Source organism: Camelina sativa, chromosome 4, assembly GCF_030686135.1.
Source record: "Camelina sativa cultivar CO46 ecotype springtype chromosome 4, ASM3068613v1".
NCBI lineage: Eukaryota > Viridiplantae > Streptophyta > Magnoliopsida > Brassicales > Brassicaceae > Camelina > Camelina sativa.
The window spans coordinates 833,250-840,534 of record NC_141883.1 but is presented as its reverse complement, the minus strand read 5'-3'; the positions used below and the strand labels follow the sequence as shown (position 1 = coordinate 840,534).

The 7,285-nt window shown below is 43.8% G+C and overlaps 1 non-coding gene across 1 annotated transcript; it reads right to left on the bottom strand.

Annotated features, from left to right (window-relative positions):
• Window positions 1–3,421: 3,421 nt before the first annotated feature.
• On the bottom strand, window positions 3,422–3,527 carry LOC147945169 (small nucleolar RNA R71). The gene has a single exon (XR_015597845.1). It is a non-coding gene; the product is annotated as a small nucleolar RNA R71 (small nucleolar RNA).
• Window positions 3,528–7,285: the final 3,758 nt, after the last annotated feature.

The window sequence follows — 7,285 nt, the reverse complement described above, 5'->3', positions numbered from 1 at the left end:
GTGCTCGATCATGCTCAATCGAGTGCTTGGTCGTGTGCTTGCTCGAGCAGGTGGTCGAGTGCTTCCTCTGACTCTCCTGATGCTTCCAGTCCTCTTGCTCAGCTCCAGAAGTAACTACAAGTCCCTCCTCAGTCCTTAAGAGCTCCAAATCACCTGATAATGCTCAAAATGCACAAATGTATGCAATTTATGCTCTAAAACAACCTAAGTGCAATATTGGACATAAATGACTGTAGAAACTAAGGAATTACTTTTATATGATGCAAAACATGAACTAAATAAGGCTTAAAATAGGGTAAAATGTATGCACATCAATCACCAGCCTCGTGTACACCCTCGAGTTGTTCATCTTTGTGTTCTTGATTTTTCTGTTATCCGACTACCCACTCGATCCACTACTTGAATGCTTGAATGCTTGCATCGTGTGCTTAGGTCTTGTGGTTCTTATTTATTTCCCTTTCTTTTTGTTCAACTTAGGTTGATAGTCAAAAACCCACACTATTGCTTGGCTTGCGTTGCATTGTTCTGATCATATCTTATATGCTAACATCACAACCATTTCGATTGATAACCCTTTGTGCTACAACTGCATAGGGAATTAATACCCTAGGTGAAAATCATATTATCAATTTGTTGTCGTTGCCATTTGGTTGACATTGTTTGTTACATTTACGATTTCAGCACTTGCTAGATCAAGTACTTTTTATATCGTTCGATTCAGTACTGACTGGTTTACTTTTGTGTTTGGCTGTTTTGCATTTCAGGTACAACCTGAGACCCCACCCTACCCGTCACTCGATCACCTGGATCGGGTAGATCTTCATGTACTCACTCGAATAACTGATTGTGCATGCAAACACGATCCAAGGGTAGCCAACACCTGAGCCCTTTCATCGACAACATCGACATACCAAGGTTACTCCGTCCGCAGCAAGTTCAGCAACCACAACAGACCCCACTTGTGGCGGAAATGAATAATCAGAATGGTCCACCTATCCCTCAAGAGAGGACCAACATTGGAGCTGGAGATTCTCCATCTACTCATACTCAAAGGCATTGTATTGTGCCTCTTGTTGTTCAAAACAACAATTTTGAGATCAAGAGTAGTCTCATACAGATGATTCAGAGCAACAAGTTTCATGGACTGCCAATGGAGAACCATTAGATCATTTGGATGAGTTTGATAGGCTCTGTAGCCTCACAAAAATTAATGGAGTTAGCGAAGATGGATTCAAGCTCCGGCTTTTCCCATTTTCTTTGGGTGATAAGGCAAAACTTTGGGAGAAATCTGATAACTCTCTAATTTACATGTTTTTAGCATCCCTTTTTGTTCATATTTTGCATTGTTTATACCCTTACCTTAGCATTTTTTGGTCATTAACTGTAGGATTTCACTTTTAGGCCATTTAGGGCGTTGCATTCATGCATTTGCATACTTTGGATGAAAACAGGTGCTTAAGAGCCTAAAATGGGGAGAAAAAAGGACAAATTCGAGCATGTACCCGAAGGAGCCATCAAGCCGGAAGAACAGTCCGAACCCCAACACGATCGAGGAGGATCCAAGAGCAGGAAGAACAACCCGAAGATCTACCCGAGGAGTAACCTGACCTTATCCTCGTGTACCCCATCGAGTAGACCCTCGGGCAGGACTGGGAAGCTAGGTCAAAGGGGTTTCCATATATAAACCCCTCCTCTTCTTCCTCGCGAGAGAGCACGCCGCCGACCCTAAACCAGAGAGCGAGAGCTTCTGAGAGAGAACTGAGCGACTCAAAACACTTTTTACTTTTTGTTAGATTTTATTCCATATCTTTTTATCATTTCTTTAGATTTCTACTTTGTACTTTTTACTCTCTACTCTATCTTTTAATACAATGCAATTTTAGTTCATATGTGCTTTTATGTTTCTTGCAATGATTTCCGAGTAGTGGAGTAAAGTTTCTAGGAATGGGATAGATAATTTTGTGTTCTTGATCGGTTAGGATGTATTAGTTTGATTGTTTATATTTTATAAATTCCCTTCTAGATTGGTGTTCTTAATGCTGTCAACAAACCGAGAGGGTGAGATTAGATCTAGGGTGTTTTACCATCGAGAGGTGTAGATGAAATGCTTGAATCAACCAATGCTAGAGATCTACTCACTTAGCCTAAGAGATTAGATGAGTAAGTTATTGACAATAATGAATTGGTTCTTATTGCCTGCTTGGTCATGTTTCTCCAACGAGAGTTGGGTAGGGGAGTGATCAAGGTTGATTGTTTCTATCAAGAAAGTGTTTTAACAAGATTCTAGAGATTCATTGTCTAGGGAATATTTGCTTGAGGCATGTAAGACATTTGTATTGGTCAGGAACACTTAGGAGTCGATTACCCCATCCTTAGAAGCTTTCGTATTTTAATTGCTTGCATTTTCATTCATCACTCGATCTCTTACCCGAATAGGTACGATCACCTGCTTCGAGTAACCCCACGAGTTGTTCATACTTCATTTTTTAACTCGGTCACCCCACCCGATCCTGCACTCGAGTGCTTAGGTCGTATGGTTACTTGTTGTAGGATTGTTAGACAAAACCATTTATTGCTTGCATCGAGTGCTTAGGTCGTATGGTTACTTCTTTTCTTTCCTTATTGTAGGATTGTTAGACAAAACCATTTATTGCTTGGCTTGACTTGCATTGTTCTGATTGCATCCTTCCTGCTAGCATAAACAACCATTTGGATTGATAACCCTTTGTACTACAACTGCATAGGGAATTGATACCCTAGGTGAAAATCCTGTTATCAGTTTGGCATCGTTGCCATTTGGTTGAATTAAATTTGCTACATTTAGGATTTCAGCACTTGCTAGATCAAGTTCTATTATTTACTTTGGTTTAGTACTGACTTGTTTACTTTCGTGTTTGTTTGTTTTGGAATTCAGGTACAACCCGAGCACCCACCCGACCCGTCACTCGATCACCTGGATTGGGTTGACCTTCGTGTAACCACTCGGTCACCTGCTTGTGCAAGCAAACACGATCCAAAGGTTACCAACACTTGAGTCCTTTCATCGACAACATCGACATACCACAGTTACTACGACAACAACAAGTTCAGCCACAACAACCAGCAATAATTGAGGAGACAATGAATAATCAGAATGGTCCACCAGCTCCTCAAACAGGGACCAACATAGGAGCAGGGGATGCAAAGACATGGAATTGTTCCACCTGCTGTTCAGAACAACAACTTTGAGATAAAGAGTAGTCTCATCCAGATGGAATTGTTCCACCTGCTGTTCAGAACAACAACTTTGAGATAAAGAGTAGTCTCTTTGGGGGACAAAGCACACATATGGGAGAAATCACTCCCCAAGGATTCCGTCACTACTTGGGAAGCATGTAAGAAGGTGTTTTTAGCCAAATTCTTCTCCAACTCCAGAACCGCAAGGCTGGCAATGATATTTCCAGCTTTGTTCAGAAAAGTAATGAGACGTTCAGTGAAGCTTGGGAACGTTTCAAGGGATACACGACCAGATGCCCTCATCATGGATTCAACGATGCTTCCTTGCTAAGCACACTATACAGAGGCGTGGTCCCTAAGATATGAATGTTGCTGGACACCGCAAGCAATGGTAACTTCGTCTACAAGAATGTTGATGAAGGTTGGGATCTAGTGGAGAAGTTGGCCCAATCTGATGGTCATTACAATGAAGAATACGATCGCACTGTGCGATCTACTGGAGAGGACGACACCAAGTACAAGAGAGACATGAAAGCCCTGAATGATAAGCTCCTTAGCCAGCAGCAGCGTGTTCATGCAATCTCAGAGGAAGAGCAGTTTTTACACCAAGATGGGGAGAATACACAGACAGAGGATGTGAACTACATCAATAACCAAGGAGGTGATAACAAAGGGTACAACAACTACAAGCCGAATCCAAATCTGTCTTACCGTAACCCGAATGTTGCAAATCCTCAAGACCAAATCTACCCATCAACATTTGAAGGGAACCAGGTCCAGCAAAAGCCTTTTGTACAATACAATCAAGGCTATGCTCCTAAGCAGCAGTACTCTGGCAACTACCACCAACCCATTGCACCACCTGGATTCCAACTACAACAACAAGGCCCGCAGAACCAATCCCAAGAAGCTGATCTACGAGGCCTAATTCAGCAGATGATTCAAAATCAGGCATCAGCTGCTATGGACACCGCAAAACTGTTTGCGGAGATGAGCAACAAGATCGATTCTGGATACAATGACTTGACTGCCAAGTATGATTCCCTCAACACTAAGCTGAGGTACCTAGAGGGCCACCATAACAACTAACAAACTCCAAAGATCAACCAGCTTCCAGAATTATTTATCGAAGAACAACCCGAGGCAGAACCTGATGACTCACCCGATGATGGTGATTAGATGAAACATCGAGTAGATGTTGAGATAAGAGATCAACCTCAACTGCCTGTAGCAGGAGAAGGGGAACTTGAGGAAAGGTTCAATGCTGCTCTTGACATCCAACTGGAGGCACTTGCAGAGCGTATGGCCAAGCGTAAAGCTCCACCACCTAAGCTTTTGCCACCACATTAACTTTAAGAGGAATTCACCAAGGAGGCAGCTCGGCTGGAGAATGTGGTTAAGGAAGCTGTCAGGGAGATAGGGTATGAGATTCTCAGGATTGGAGTGTGCTTAGATCTTGAGCTGCGAATCGAGGAGAAATTGGAAGATCCTGGCTCTCTCACTTTGCCATGCTCGATAGGACTTCAGATTTTCAAGAATTGCTTGTGCGACCTAGGAGCTTCAGTCAGCATCATGCCATTGTTAGTTGCCAACAAGATGGGTTTCAGCAATTTTAAACCAAGTAATCTGTATTTGGTTCTAGCTGATAGAATGATCAGACATCCGATTGGGACCCTATAAAATTTGCCTCTCAGGATTGGAAGGGTGGAAGTCCCTACTGACTTTATGATCCTTGATATGGAGAAGGAACGATACGATCCACTGATCCTCGGGAGACCGTTCTTGGCAACAATAGGTGCAGTGATTGAGGTGAAGCAAGGCAAGATCAGAATTGAGCATGGGAAGCACTTCAACATGGAGTTTGATGTCAAGAAGGGAATTAAGAGGCCAACCATTGATGGTCAAGCCTTTTCCACTAAGAAAAAGCAGAGAAAGGTCAAACATCTTGAAGAAGTCAACACCACGTTCGCTGTGGAACCTGGACAAGACTTGGAGAATCCATTGAATCAGCTTGCTACAGTGGAGAGGATTCCAGAACCTTTCCCTCCTAATACCCATGCTTAAAGAGCATGAAGAGTCAAGCTTAGTGACTTAAAACAAGCTCACTTGGGAGGAAGTCCGAAAGGTATTCTTTGTTTTATTTTAATTCTTATTTGTTTAATTTGTCTTATTTTCTATTTTTGCATATTTACATAAATAAAAAAGAGAGAAAAGGTGAAAAAGGAAATTTTGGGGAACCCGAGGCTTAACCCGACACAATACTCGGCGCGCCTGATCGTGTCTCTGCTTGGGTGGCGAGTGGAGTCCGAATTCCACAAGGCCAAGCCCACTCTCGGTGAAGCCCAAGCTGCTAACCCTAGCATATTTAATGGATTCGAACCCTTCTCCCTCAGCAGCACAAACCGATAAGTCTCTCACCCTAAAAAGCTTTTTGTTTTCCTACTTTCTATTCTCTCTCAAACTCGAGTGATCTTTGAATTTTTAGGGAACTAACCCTATTAATCTCGAAGTTTAGCTTTTCTTTCTTCTCAAGGTTTCGATAATGGCACCAAAGACGAACACCTACCAAAGGAAGGAAAGAAGATCAACCTTCGCCGCTGCAAGAACCGGAGGTGATGCAGTCAAACCTCGTGAATTCCAAGGAGAAGGATGCGTTCCACATTCCCAACCGTTGGCTGGATGTTTCGCATCCCCAGCCCGATGCTCAACCCGACCATCCACACGAGCAGGCTCTCGAGCACCTGGTCGGGTAGATACTCGTGTTCTCTCTCCCGACCCAATTACAGTTGCAATCCGCCGATCTCCTCGACGTAGGGACCTATCTACGTCCGAGAGAACTGTTATTGACCCTGTGGAGGTCGATTCTGATGCCGGTGGAGGGGAACAAGAGGAGATCCAAATGTTGCGGCTAAGGAGCCGAGCTGCGGTTGCAAGAGGGAAGAGACCAGCCTCTGAAAAGGCTGAGAAGGTAGCTGAGAGAGCAGCTGAGGAAGAGGATCGAAACACAGAGGAAGAGGGGCGTGACCGAGAGGAGGAACAGAGACAACGCACACGCCAAGCTTCGCCGAGGCTAAAGCAGAAAGAGGTGGAGACTCCGGTCAAGCTCTTCAAGGTTTTCCGAAAGATGAACTTTGTTGGCACCCGCTACCCTCACCGAGAAACGATGAAGCAGTTGGGCATCGCTAGAGACGTCGAGTTCCTGTTCGACATGTGCCACCTAGGCCAGATGATGCGAACCAACCTCGAGGCTTATGAGAAGGAGACGGTTCACTTCCTCTCCACGCTGTAGTTGCATTATTTGTAGGACCATTCGACCCTGCTACCCGATGGGGGGATCGAGTTTCATCACTTTTTCCGTGAGAAACAAGGAGTACCAGCTTACTTTCAAGGAGATGGAGAAGCTGTATGGTTTCAAAGCTGGGAATGGAGAAGGCATGGAGGTGAGCAAGGAAGAGATGAAGTCCCTATGGCTGACAATAGGCGACAAGCTCCCTTACAAGTCCATGATAACTATCTAATTTATATGTTTTTAGCATCGTTTTTTGTCCATATTTTGCATTGTTCACACGTCTAACTTAGCATTTTTAGGTCATTAACTGTAGGAATTCACTTTTAGACCATTTAGGGTGTTGCATATCTGCATTTGCATATTTTGGATGAAAACAGGTGCTAAAGAGCCAAAAATGGGGGAAAACAAGGACAACTCGAGCATGTACCCGAAGGAGCCATCGAGCTGGAAGAACAAGTCTGAACCCCAACACGATCGAGGGGGATCCAAGAGCATGAAGAACAACCCGATGATCCACCCTAGGAGTAACCCGACTTCACCCTCGTGTACCCTATTGAGTAGACCATCGGGCAGGTCTGGGAAGCTAGGTCAAAAGGTTTTCCATATATAAACCCTCTCTCCCCCTAGCTCACAAAGGAGCAAGCCTCAGACCCTCAAACCAGAGAGCGAGAGCTTTTGTGAGAGAACTGAGCGACTCAAACATTTTCCTTTTTGTTTTTACATTTTCTTTCATAGTTTTTGTAGTTTTCTTAGATTTCTATCTTGTACTCTTCCTACTCT